The sequence below is a fragment of the Hemicordylus capensis genome, chromosome 1, assembly GCF_027244095.1.
Source record: "Hemicordylus capensis ecotype Gifberg chromosome 1, rHemCap1.1.pri, whole genome shotgun sequence".
Taxonomy (NCBI): Eukaryota; Metazoa; Chordata; class Lepidosauria; order Squamata; family Cordylidae; genus Hemicordylus; species Hemicordylus capensis.
The window spans coordinates 431333892-431347590 of NC_069657.1; the positions used below are offsets into that span (position 1 = coordinate 431333892).

Here is a 13699-nt window from a genome sequence, read left to right on the forward strand (position 1 = left end):
ATCCATCCCCTGAGGGAATATCTTACAGTGCTCACACTTCTAGTCTCCCATGCACATGCAACCAGGGCAGATCCTGCTTAGCTAAGGAGACAAGCCATGCTTGCTACCACAAGGCTTAAACAAATTCACGGAGGACACGTCTATCAATGGCTACTAGGAAGCAGGATGGCTCTAAATACCACTTGTAGGGGAGCAACAGCAGGAGAGGGGGCATGCCTTCATCTCTTGCCTGGGGCCTCCAAGAACCATCTGGTGGGCCACTGTGGGAAACAGGATGCTGGACTAGATGGGCCTCAGGCCTGATCCAGCAACCTGTTCTTATGTCAGCTTCCCAAAACATGAATCCACGCAATTTATTCCCACCCGCCCCCACCCTACATGGAAGTGTCAACTGCATGAGAAAAGAAAAGTAACTTCTGTAAGTATTTGTAATGCATGTACACTACTCTACCACTCCACTGACGACATGATAGATATTTGCTGCAGAGGCCCATTGATCCTACTTTACAAGCCAAATATCATCAAGTTACGTGTGATAATGAATAAGATTCACAATGTAGTTTCTGTGACTGAAATTGAGCCATTTTTTTCATCATGAACACACACACTCATTCCATCCATACAAGCAAGATGTGGGTTCCTCCCTATCAATAAATAGGTTTACTTATTTAAATAGGATAGGATAAATGTCAATAATCCCCTGCTAAATAACAAGGAGACACTTTTAATGTGGTGATTCTCTTATATTTAGCAGAGGGAGAGCAACTGGCCCTATCCAACCCCAGCACATCATCCCTCCAGTGGCTGTTGCTGGTATCTGCCTTGTGTTTCTTTTTAGACTGAGAGCCCTTTGGGGACAGGGGACCATCTTATTTATGTATTATTATTTTTCTATGTAAACCACTTTGAGAACTTTGGTTGAAGAGTGGTATATAAATATTCTTCGTAGTAGAATTAGGAGTAGTAAACACAGGCATAGTGAGTGCGACAATTAATACTTTCATGCCTTCTACTTTCTACTACAAAATTTATTTATTGCTCAATTTATTGATTGATCATTCCATTTTTACACCATATTTCATAATGCATCTCAAGGCATGTGGCAGCCAGGTTGGTCTCTAGGTCATCTAGGAGAGAACATATTACTCCTGTGTTGAAAGAAACTACACTGGCTGCTGATACGTTTCCGGGCAAAATACATGTTGGTGGTTATTACCTATAAAGGCCTAAACAGCTTAGACCCTGGGTATTTAAGAGAATGTCTTCTTCACCATGAGCCCCACCGCCTGCTAAGATCATCTGGAGAGGTTCGTCTGCAGTTGCCGCCAACGCGTTTGGCAGCTCCTCGGGAACGGCCCTTCTCCTTTGCTGCCCCTGGACTTTGGAATGTGCTCCCTGTTGAAATAAGAGCCTCCCCATCTCTGGCAACTTTTAAAAAGGCACTGTAGACACATTTATTCACCCAGGCTTTTAATTAGATTTATGGTTTTGATTTTTAATGTTGGTTTTAAATTATTTTAATGTTTAAATGATTTTAATTGTTTAATTGACTTAATGTTTTAAATTATTTTAATTGTAAACTGCCCAGAGACTTAAGTTTTGGGTGGTATAAAAATAGGATAGAAAAAGAGAGAGATAAGGAGGTCACCCCTATTTATACATCGTTCCAGCCTTTTCTGCCAACAGATTTTACTTGTTTCCAGCCAAACAAGACTGGAAAGACAAAGTAATCCTAACTTGAGAGCTGAAGACAAAAACCTCACCTTCCTTAATTAATAGAAGGGAACACTTTGGCTTATACTTTAATGCTGTACAGAAAAATCACTCTAATCCAATTATTTATCATCTTTTCTAGGGGTACTAACAAATGTGTCCAGGCCACTTTAGAATATCTTTGTAGATTAAGCTATACTTTATCTCTTTTCACACTTCCTTTGCTTTACTCGATGACATATCAAAGGCATGCAGGTATACATGGGACAACTGCTTTTCATTTAATCGCTTTTCAGGAAGCATAAAACACTTTTTCAATGAGCTGCAGGGGTACCAAAAAACTGGTCCACGTGTGTAACTTTAGAACCTTCAGCATAAAAGGCAAGGAGGCCATGCTGCCTTTTATGCAACATCTCTCCTAACAGAGACATAAAATCTAACACAACCAAAAGCCAACAGCAACAGAAGTGTCAGTATTATACCGTTCCAATAGTAAATGGGAGCTAGGTGTGTTAGGCATGCTTCAGAACAAAACAGAGAGCACCAAAACATGCCTAGGCAAATGCATATTAATGAGGCCAAGAAAATACTATGCCTTTTTGCAGTGGAAAATGAATGCCCCCAGAGAACAGTTTCAATGATCTTAGTATGCCATTACCTCAAATCGTTCTTGGGTCTATTTAATTCTGGAAATTTTTACGTCATTCCAGAAGAGGGAGGAGTACGGGCTAATAATCTGCTATATTACTAATTTGGTCAGTTCATTTATGGACGACATTTGGGAACAAGCCTTGGGCTGCTGAAGTTTCTGTTAATAGTTTCTGGCTAGGAAAATAAATGCCAACCAAACACACAGACACTTGACTGCTTGCTGCAAAGAACTGGAAGTGAAACAGAGAATGTTCAGGGCTAGCCCAGCAAAGCCAGAAATACTCTTAAGAATAATTGCACATAAAGCAATTTCCTATGCCCCAGTTAGCCCAATAGTGCTTAATTACAGTGGCATTCTCTCATAGCAAAAGCTGCTTTCCTATGCAACTAGCATTAATAGGATTGTGATTTTTCTCTCTTTAGCCACCCCATTTATACGATGAGCAGCACATAAGTAAATACTAGCTATTGCCATTTGAATTAGGGCTTCAACAGTTCCATATAGAGGATAAGCAATGAGAAGATCTATAATTGGATGGAAGGTGTGATGGAGATGCAAAATGTACTGTTCTGGGTAGTATATTTGGTAGCAGTCTTGATCACAATGCAGGCATATTGTACGTAAAGCTTTTCATATTCGAATGAAAAGCTTCCAAAGTCACAGGAAAGTCTGACAGATTTCTCTTTTGTTCCTTGTACATGGATATTTTTTGTAGCCACCTAATGGCACAGCGGGGAAGTAACTTGGTTAGGGAGCAAGAGGTTGCTGGTTTGAATCCCCAGACTATGGGAAACACCTATATTGGGCAGCAGCGATATAGGAAGATGCTGAAAGGCATCATCTCATACTGCACGGGAGATGGCAATAGTAAACCCCTCCTACCAAAGAAAACCACATGGCTCTGTGGTTGCCAGAAGTCGACACCGATTCGATGGCACAACTTCACCTTTACATGGATATTTTAATACAGATTCCACATCTATTCCATTCAGCCATTAGAAAAAACCATTCCTGCAGTTATTCTCTGGTAATATATTTTAAGGCCAAAGTACAGAAGCAAGGGTCCTTGGTTTTTAAAAGGCTCTTGATTTTAAAAACTTGCTATCCTCAATTAAGAGTTTTTTTTCTAGAGGATTGTTTTAGTGTAAGCCCAACTGTATGTTCTATTTAGTTTTCCTTGAATACATTTTCCTTAAAGAGTATATAATTTGCCCAGGTTATAAAATGACACTTATGCTCACTATAGTTTACTGCCTAGAAAGGAAATTAAAATGGAACAACATGTTTTGCCACTGGTAAAACAAAGTTGAACTTCGCTTTGTAAAGGGTCCATAAATATTACGTTATTTTTGTTCTTGGTTGAGAATCAGATTTCCCTACCAATCTGAATACAAAGTCTCTGAGCAGATAGAGTACAGCTATTCTGTGTTGTTAAGTATAAAAACAGGATAAAATAAATACCTTATTATACAAATCCTACATCTCAGTCAAAATTGACTCCCAACACACCTTAAAATTAAACCTCCCAGAGAAAGATACAATATATTAAGGATATATGTAGATGTCTATGGGAGTCTCTTCCGATTCCTGACATTTGAAATGACAGTCCAAGTTCCAGAAGGAGAGGGGCAGAAGGAGATACATATGGACTTGGGGCTGGCAGATGGTGAAAATGCCGACCCACACAAGCAGTTTTCCCATTGTTATCTTGCCTCCCAAGTGAAGCACCACTTCTGGGCTGGACCAACATGGCACAGCTAGATCAGCTGGTAGGTCCAAGTCAGGGGTGGGAGGAGACATATATTTCTCCTGGCTTGGACCTACCAGCTGATGTATCTGAGCCAGTGCATTTCTCCTATGATGCTATATAACTAGTGTAGCAAATAAGGAAGCCTGCAAGCATATGCTTTCCATGTACAAGGACCCAGGTTTAACTCTGAAAAGAATCTCAGCTTCCAAGGACTGGGAAGGGTTTCCGAGCCCTGGGAGAGCCATTGCTGGTCAGAATAAGAGGTACTGGGGCGGAGGGACCATGATGCGACTTCCATAAAAAGTCAACTCCTTATATCCAGAATAGCATCCTCAGAATAGCCCACAGCTGTGAGTTTCCTATCAACACAGCAGCAGTTGAGTGCCACTACTGGCACACTGAAACAGTTTCCGACATGCCGTTTCAATCACAAATGGAGGAGAAACAAAACGCAGAAGGGCATGAAATCTAGTATGTATCTCCGTCCAGAACTCTTGATGTTTACATGTGAAACATTCCAAACCAAGAAGTGTCACATGCATTAATTATCCTCCTGGAGCAGCAGAGCAATTGCCTGAACAATTGTGGATGGCAGAATGGGAACCAGGAGCGAAGTCAGAAGAAGCTGGAACCATGCAGTTTAATAGGCACTCCACATGTTTACAAGTGGGGAGATGCAACAAGAGAAAGACATTGGGTGCATAAACTGCTGCCCTGTGTCAGGAATGGCTGTTGATTTTGTTCCTATGCTCCCAAAGTCTGGGAGATTCCCCAAAATGTTAATGCAGAATTCAAATGCGTTTGTTGTGGGTTTGTGTCTCTGTCAGGGCAGCTGAGTGGTGGGCAGTGATACTTGTGAGCACAAGTCCAGAGGCCAGGACTGGGAGAGTCTAGAACTCGGAGGGTTGCATGCCTGGAGGGTTGAGACAGAAGTCAAGATCCAGGTACATGCCAGGGGTCAGTTGGATACATACATCAGGAATCAGAACGCTTAGGCAGGAGGCAATGATCAGAGTGAGCAAGAGGTCAGAACCAAGGATCCATCGGGTTAGGGGAAGAACCAGAAGCCAGGAGCTGAAGTCAAGCCAAGTATTAAGTCAGAAGTCAAAAGAAAAAAGTGGGAGCCGAGCTGCTCTTATGGTATCAAGCATGAACTGTCCTCTTTGCTAAGAAGGGTCCACCATGGTTAGAATTTGAATGGGAGACTCAGTATATGGCAGCTTCCTATGTTCCCAAGAACAGGCCAGGAGTCACAAGGGGAGACAGGAGCTATAGTAAAGAGATGCACAACAGACCAAGGAACCTCAGTACTGAGGCAAAAGTATCTGAATAGAAAGCTTCTTACACCCTTCCTATCTGTACAGGAGCCAATGACATCATGCGGGGGTGGGCGGTGCAGGGGAATGGGCCCCAAATGTTTTGGAGAGTGCCCCAGATCTCCCCACCTCACCTTGCCCCTTTATGCAAGGATGACGGCAGAGGAGAAAAACAGCATGCTGCCAGTGTGTGAAAAGTGAGCAGGGAGGTGTGCACATCTTTTTTTTTTAAATTGTTGCATTTATATACCGCCTTTCATTAAAAGACAACCCCAAGGCAGTTTACAAAAGTTAAAACATACAATAAAAAGGCAATAAAAACATCAAGCTAAAAAAATATAAAAACATAAAATACAGGCATAAAAACAATACAACAGGTAAAAACACACAGAAGCAGCAGTAAAAACGATTATGTAAAAGTCTGGGTAAAAAGCCAAGTTATAACAAGCTTTCTAAAAGCTGTGATGGAGTCCGAGGAGCGAATGGCTACTGGGAGAGCATTCCAAAATCTAGGAGCAGCAACAGAGAAGGCCCTGTCCTGAGTGCACGAAAGCCGGGCCTCTCTCATTGTCGGCACCCGGAGCAGGGCCCCCTCAGATGTACTCATCAAGCGGGCAGCAACCCTTGGGAGCAGGCGGTCCCTCAAATACTCTGGGCCCAAACTGTTAAGGGCTTTTAAGGTCAAAAACAGCACCTTGAATTGGACCCGGAAACAAACCGGCAGCCAGTGCAACTCTTTCAAAATGGGGGTGATGTGCTCCCAAAGGGCAGCTCCAGATAAGACCCTCGCTGCCGCGTTTTGCACTAGCTGCAGTTTCTGGATATTCTTCAAGGGCAGCCCCACGTAGAGCACGTTACAGTAATCCAGCCGTGACGTGGCTAAGGCATGGGTAACCGTCGCCAGATCTGCCTTCTCAAGAAAGGGATGCAGCTGGCGCACTAGCCGAAGCTGTGCAAAGGCACCCCTGGCCACCGCCTCCACCTGAGCTTCCAAAAGCAGAGCCGGGTCCAGTAGTACCCCCAAGCCCTTCAAGGGGAGTGCAACCCCATCCAGAACCGGTAAAATCTCCTCATCCCAATTGGCTCTCCTACTGACCAACAGTATCTCCATCTTATCCGGATTCAATTTCAGTTTATTATCCCACATCCAACCCATCACGGCCTCCAGCCCCCGATTCAGGACATCCACCGCCTCCCTAGGATCAGATGACAAAGAGAGATAGAGCTGAGTGTCATCCGCATATTGCTGACAACTCAGTCCAAATCCCCGGATGACCTCTCCCAGCGGCTTCATGTAGATGTTAAACAGCATGGGGGACAAAACCGATCCCTGCGGGACCCCACAGGCCAACGGCCAGAGGGCCGAGCAGTAGTCCCCCAGCACCACCTTCTGGACCCTCCCCCCAAGAAAGGACTGGAGCCACTCCAATGCAGTACCTCCAATTCCCATACTCGAGAGGCGACCCAGGAGGATACCATGGTCGATGGTACCGAACGCCACCAAGAGGTCCAGCAGAACCAACAGGGACGCACTCCCCCTGTCTAGTTCCCGGCGTAGGTCATCCACTAGAGCAACCAAGGCAGTCTCAGTCCCATACCCGGGGCGGAAGCCAGATTGAAAAGGGTCCAGATAATCCGTATCATCCAAGACCCTCTGCAGCTGGGACGCCACCACACGCTCCATCACCTTGCCCAAAAAGGGAAGGTTAGACACAGGTCTATAGTTATCCAGGTTGGAGAGATCAAGGGAGGGCTTTTTAAATAGTGGTCTTACCACCGCCTCCTTGAGGCACGATGGCATCCTGCCCTCCCTTAATGAAGCATTAACGATCACCTCTAGCCATCTGCCTGTCCCCTCCCTGGCAGCTTTTATTAGCTTCCCGGCTGGGGAAGCTAATGCCACTTCCCGGCTGGACGAAAGTAATGTTGTGGTGCCACAGTCTGGGTCTGGCCCCAGATCCTTTGGGGGAGTAGCAATGCCCCTGAGAGGAACCAATAACAAGCCTCCATGGGCAGATCTTAGCATAGAGGCCGGAGGCTGAGTAAATGCTGCAATATAATGGATCCCCACTGGAGGCAGTAGTGAGCAGGTACTCTGAAACTAGGAGTTATAATCGCGTCCTCCTGCAGCCATTTCCAACAGGCTGCAGCAGAGAGCAAGGCTAAACCGTGAAGTCCATCAGCCAGGGAAGAACCAATTGCTATCTGGCCTTCCCCTCAGAGATTTATAAGACTGTGAGCCAGTCTTGGAGAAAGGGCTATTAAAAATGCTGCCAACCACTCTGGGCCTATGGGACAGAAATCCAACAAGCCAATTCATGCAAGGTCCAATTCTAATTTTCACAACTCTAATTCATGCAAAGTGGTGCTTGGTAACTATCTCCAGCCCACACTGTAGAGCGAGTATATCTCAGAACTAAGCTATCACGCTGGCAAGCCAGCCTCTGAAGTTGCATATAATAAACACTGAAATAAACGTAAGGAAAGCCAAGTCCAGGTATGTGCAGTGAGCGTTTTCAAACAAACAAACAAACAAACAAACAAATAAATAAATAAATAGATTTGAGGGTTTAAAATATATATAAAGATATGCTTATACAGTTTTGAGGAGCAAAAGTGAAACAGTTTCTTAATTTTATGGGGAAATAATAACACACCCTCCCCCAGTCTTGGGCTGTTCCAAGACACATGGCACTGAAAATTAGAATTAATAGGAGGCAAGTCCATAATGCTCTCCTGAATGGAGCCAAGAGAAACACATGGCTTGATTGCCCATGAATGGGAGATTTGTGCTGGCAGCAGTTCTTGGCTCCCTCCACTCTTTTACTCGCAGACCAGCTGACAAAAAGCGGAGGTTTGGCAGCTTTGTTCACTATAGGTGAAATCCTGCAGCTTCGTGGCTTCTCAGGGCAGTGGCAGGACAAGAATGGAAAGAGGTGAGTGTGGCAGCCTCTAGCAGCAGCCAAATGAACACTTTTCGGAGATCTAACCCCAAAATACCTCTCATGATATGGTGGCTGTGGCCAGGCACGCCTCTGCACAGCTTTGGCTAGCATGCTGTAAGGCTCCCGCCTTGATCAGGAAGATCTGGTCACAGTGACCCATGCCTTGGTCATGTCACAGCTGGCTTAATGTACGTGGGACTGCCCTTGAACAGTATTCAGAAGCTGCAGCTAGTGCAAAATACTGTGGGGCTAGTGGCCAGGTTTACTTCCAGGTCTAGTTCAAGGTGCTGGTTTTAAACTTTATGCTCCCAGCAGAATTTGCCCACCACATAAGGGAGGAGAGCTGGTCTTATGGTAAAGGTAAAGTGTGCCTTTGAGTCGATTTCGACTCCTGGCGCCCACAGAGCCCTGTGGTTTTCTTTTGGTAGAATACAGGAGGGGTTTACCATTGCCTCCTCCCGTGCAGTAGGAGATGATGTCTTTCAGCATCTTCCCATGTCACTGCTGCCCGATATAGTACCAGCGGGGATTTGAGCCGGCAATCTTCTGCTTGTTAGTCAAGCATTTCCCCACTGCGCCACTTAAGGTGGCTTAGTCTTATGGTGGCAAGCATGAATTGTCCCCTTTGCTAAGCAGGGTCTGCCCAGGTTTGCATTTGAATGAGAGACTACATGCAAGATATTCCCCTTAGGGGATGGGGCCCTCAGGGAAGATCACCTGCCTGCTTGCATGCAGAAGGTTCCAGGTTTCCTCCCTGGCCTCTCCAAGATGGGGCTAAGGGAGACTCCTGCCTGCCTCCTTGGAGAAGCCGCTGCCAGTCTGTGTAGACAATACTGAGTTAGATGGACCAAGGGTCCGACTTGGCAGCTTCCAGTGTTCCTAAGATTGATGGGGCTGGGTTAGAGGCTTGCTCTGCATGCAGATCTTTTGTTCATGCAGCACAGGGCATTCTTGGCAATTGCCCCTAGACCAGGACTGCACAACCTCAGTCTTCCAGCTGTTGGGACTGCAGCTCCCATCTTCCCCAGCTATAACAGCCAAAAGTTAGGGATGATGGGAGCTGTAGTCCAACAAAGCTGGAGGGCTGAAGTTGTGTAGCCCTGCCCTAAGCCATGGAATGCCCTTCCCAGGGATGTTCACACCCTCCTGGCCCTTTGAGTTTTCTATCGCTGAATAAAAACTTTGCTTTCTACTCAGGCATTTAATGCTTAATTGGATTAGTGCTTGGAATCATCTGCCTTTAAAATCGGTTCTGTTTTACTTTTCAGTATTAACTGCTGCTTTTATTCATGTTGCTGTGCCACTGATTTGCACACCTCAAAACCTAGAGAATGAGGCAGGCAAGCTGACCTTAAAGAAGATGGGGGGCGGGGGGCAGGAGAGGAGGAAGCAGACCTTAAGGGCTCAAAAAACCAGCCTGTCTTTGGCTACAGGCCTCTAATCATGAGGCAGATCATCATCAATGACATCCATTGAAGGGAACATAGGAACACAAGAAGCTGCCACATACTGAGTCAGACCATTGGTCTATCTAGCTCAGTATTGTCTTCACAGAATGGCAGCGGCTTCTCCAAGGTTGCAGGCAGGAATCTCTCTCAGCCCTATCTTGGAGATGCTTCCAGGGAGGGAACCTGAAACCTTCTGCTCTTCCCAGAGTGGCTCATCCCCTGAGAGGGGAATATCTTACAGTGCTCACACTTCTAGTCTCCCATTCAAAGGCAATCAGGGTGGACCCTGCTTAGCTAAGGGGACAATTCATGCTTGCCACCACACCTTCCATACATGCTTTAGAGAGGTGATTTCTAGCATGCAACAACTCTGGCCAAGATCCAAAGACACACACTCAAGCAAGATTTGCTTGTGCATTTGATAAGCAGTCTTCTCTCCTGGAACCCCACGCTTCTGATATGGCACAAGGTTAATCACTTCAAAAGGAAGAGTCAACCATTCTACTGGGCACACCCTTGGATGAGCCTAAAGTGGATCCCAGCCTCTAAATCTAACAATGCACACATTATTTTACACCCTCTCTCTTTTTCAACTAATTTAATGAGTGAGTTTATACTCACTTAAATCAGTTTTAAGAGAGAGAGTGGGTACCCTAATCCGATCAGATCCAAACTGCAACCACTTTGGACATGAACCTCCAATTCTACATATTCAAAAGGCAAGTGCAGGAATCTATGTCTAATGTGTTTTCCTTCCAAGTGTACTGTCTGTATGAGGGTCTCTAGTTTACAAAGCCTCCCAGAACTATGTAAGCTTGCAATAAAATGTTTTAAACATCCAGAGCATATGGAAATACTTTAAACACAAGGAAGGTTTTTTGTATATACAGCTGACCTGTTCTAATCAAATTCAACATCTGGAAATTCTTTCTAAAGCCCACCAAGCTAACTCTGAGAAAAGCTCTATCTAGATCTTCAAAAACCAATACAGCATTAATATCCTATTGATATGCATCCAAATACATATTGTTCTTACCAGGATCTGACAGCAATGTATCTGGATGTCGCAAGCTGGAATGCAAAGAAGTTAAACAGAGCTGCATTCTCTGGAAGATCAGAGCCACCCTTAGTAAATCATAGGCAGTCACTACATCCAAGACCTACCTTCTTTCCTGGGAAGGAAGAACTTATGGCACAAAACTGCAAGCAGCACACAAGTTGTGCTGTGGCAGGGAACTAAACTTCTACTGCTTTGTCTTGTAGCAAGACAGTGGACTATGTGAGTGACAGAGGGTCTATTGTGCCCGATAACAACACCCTGAATAAAAATAAAATAACTGAATTGCAGAATGAGAGTGGATAGTCAACTGAGCCCTCATGGGCCAGATCCAGCCCTCAAAGCTATTTTATCTGGCCAAGTGAGCCTTATCAAATTTTAATCAGGAGTATCTTTAAAAGGTTGCCCAAAGTTTCACTTACAAGGAAAATGGTTTCAAGTTATAAAAAATCTAATTAAATATTACATTTCTGATTTTGATTTTCTATGCAATATATGAGTACACATATTTTTATGCAATGCTATGCTGGAGAACATGTGGCCCAGGACTGAGAAGTATTTACTGAGAGACAGCAGCAATACAATTGGGGTGATAGTCCAGTTTATATGGCAAAATATACTGCTGACCCTAGGGCCTCTGTTGATTTATTTAATGTATATACCTCCTGACTCCATAGGCTCTAGGTGGTTCACAAAAAGAAACACAACAAAAACAAAATAAAACAAGCTGTTAAAATAATTCAAGACATTAAATAATGTTTTAATCTATCTATCTATTTCTCTTAGGCGTACCCGTCACTAATCCCATGTGTGGCAGCTCTCGCAAGAGTTCACAAGAAGCTGCCAGACTAACGACGGGGACAAGGACTGCCAGGAGCAGGAGGAGGGTACAGGCCAGCTTGAAAGTCAGCCAGAAACTGTGGCCAGTCGGGGGGTGGGGAGTGGTCTGGGTAGGCCGGCAGAGGCGCAGATGCTCTGTGCCTGGCTCAGCTTGTGTGTGTGTGTGTGTGTAATCTCTCTCTCTCTCTCTCTCTCTCTCTCTCTCTCTCTCTCTCTCTCTCTCAGGAGTACCCCTGGTTAATCCAGCGTGTGGCAGCTCTTGCGAGAGTCATGAACAGAAGCACCGTGGTGATTGGGCAGTGGAGATTACATATGCAGATAGCGAAGAGGAGCCGGTGAGAGAAGAAGCACCTTGGTGACTGGGTAGTGGGGATTCCATATGCAGATAGGGAGGAAGAGTCTGTGATGGTTAAGGTCAGTAGGAATGGAACTGTTACTGGTCGGAAGATGTTCTTGATTGTAGAGGAGAGGAATCTATCTATATATAAAAAGATAGTGGGCAGGGGTCTGCAAAGAGAGGGGTCGTGAGGGAGGAAAGAGTCCCTTCAGGAGAAGAAGGCTGCTGTTGTGTGAATTAGATGAAGAAACAAGATGAACAAGATCTGTTAACTCAGGAAGAGAGGGGGGGGTGGTAGGGGAAGAAAGAGGGGAAGAGCAAGTGGACGAGAGAGAAAGAGAGAAAATGGGAGGGCAAGAGAAAGAAGGAAGGGCATAAGAACATAAGAACAGCCCTGCTGGATCAGGCCCAAGGCCCATCTAGTCTAGCATCCTGTTTCGCACAGTGGCCCACCAGATGCCACTGGAAGCCACAGGCAGGAGTTGAGGGCGTGCCCTCTCTCCTGCTGTTACTCCTCTGCAACTTCCGGTACAGGGGCGTAACTATAATAGGGCAAGGGGAGACAGTTGCCTGGGGGCCCACTGCCTTGGAGGGCCCCCCCGAGGCAAGTCACATGACTGACTCCCCCAGCCGTGCACCCACCTGAGTTTCCCTCAGTTGTATTCATCCTCCGAAATTGATGTGAATGTTACGACCTGGAGCTACCAGAACAGCATGTCTTTCTCTCGTACCATTAAATGACTTGCATTGTCCACAATTTACAAAAGCTTTTTAAAAATAATTTAGAATGATGTTCTATTGTGGCACATAGGGGTGTGTATGTGTGCGTGTAAATTTTACTATGCTTTTTGTTACCACTATTCAGCCTCATTTAAGGTTTCTTTACTTTATGAGCTGTACTTCAGTGTGTGGGGGGGGGGCACTTTACAATCTTGTCTCTGGGCCCACTCCAGCCTTGCTACGCCCCTGTTCCGGTAAGAGAAGGGTCCAAGCCTGTCAGCAGCCTGAGGGAAATGGCGGCACCTATTGGCAGCAAGGAAAAACCCAGTCAACCAGAGCTGCTGCTTGAGGCTACCGAGGCCACCGGTGGGGGTAGGCAGGCAGGCAAGGGATGGGCCTGTCAGTGGCCTGAGGGGAATGAGTGGCCATGGTGGTGGCGGCAGCAAGGAAGGGCCCAGTCAACCGCTGCTGCTCCTCCTCCTGTGGGGAGGAGCGGGGCTTAGTTGAGGGTGGGGACAGGGGTCTGCAGCTTGGCCAACAGGTGCCAGCATGCCAATGTTGCAGCCACAACCAAGAGGGATGAGGGGGATGGAGTAAAGGGATGGAGGATTGACCAAAAGGGATGAGGTGGATGGAAGCAATCAGATGGAGGAGGAGCAGGAGTGTGGCTCAGGTGAGGGTGGAGAGATCTCTGAGGTGAGGTGGGCTCAAATACTAGCATGCAGATGCTCTGCGTGGGTTAAGCTAGTTATATTATAATATTTAATATATAATATAATATAACAGATAATAGAATGGCTCAAGAGACATAGAAGTCAGCCATCTTTAATCACAGATCTCATTATTGTGAAGGGGGTTATCTCCCTGTTGCGAACCAACAACAGATAGAAGCGATGGTTCTTATTAAAGACCTGAAAACAG

General features: G+C 45.6%; 1 protein-coding gene and 1 long non-coding RNA gene across 2 annotated transcripts in view; one reads left to right on the forward strand and one right to left on the reverse strand.

Annotated features, from left to right (window-relative positions):
• Positions 1-13699, reverse strand: part of PTK7 (protein tyrosine kinase 7 (inactive)) — a 153145-nt gene that overhangs the window by 76213 nt on the left and 63233 nt on the right. The window lies entirely within an intron of this gene.
• The window catches only part of LOC128352481 (uncharacterized), a 38995-nt gene continuing 37264 nt past the window's right edge, over positions 11969-13699 (forward strand). The window contains exon 1 of the long non-coding RNA XR_008320438.1: positions 11969-12135. This is a non-coding gene — a long non-coding RNA (uncharacterized LOC128352481). The remainder of the gene's footprint in view (positions 12136-13699) is intronic.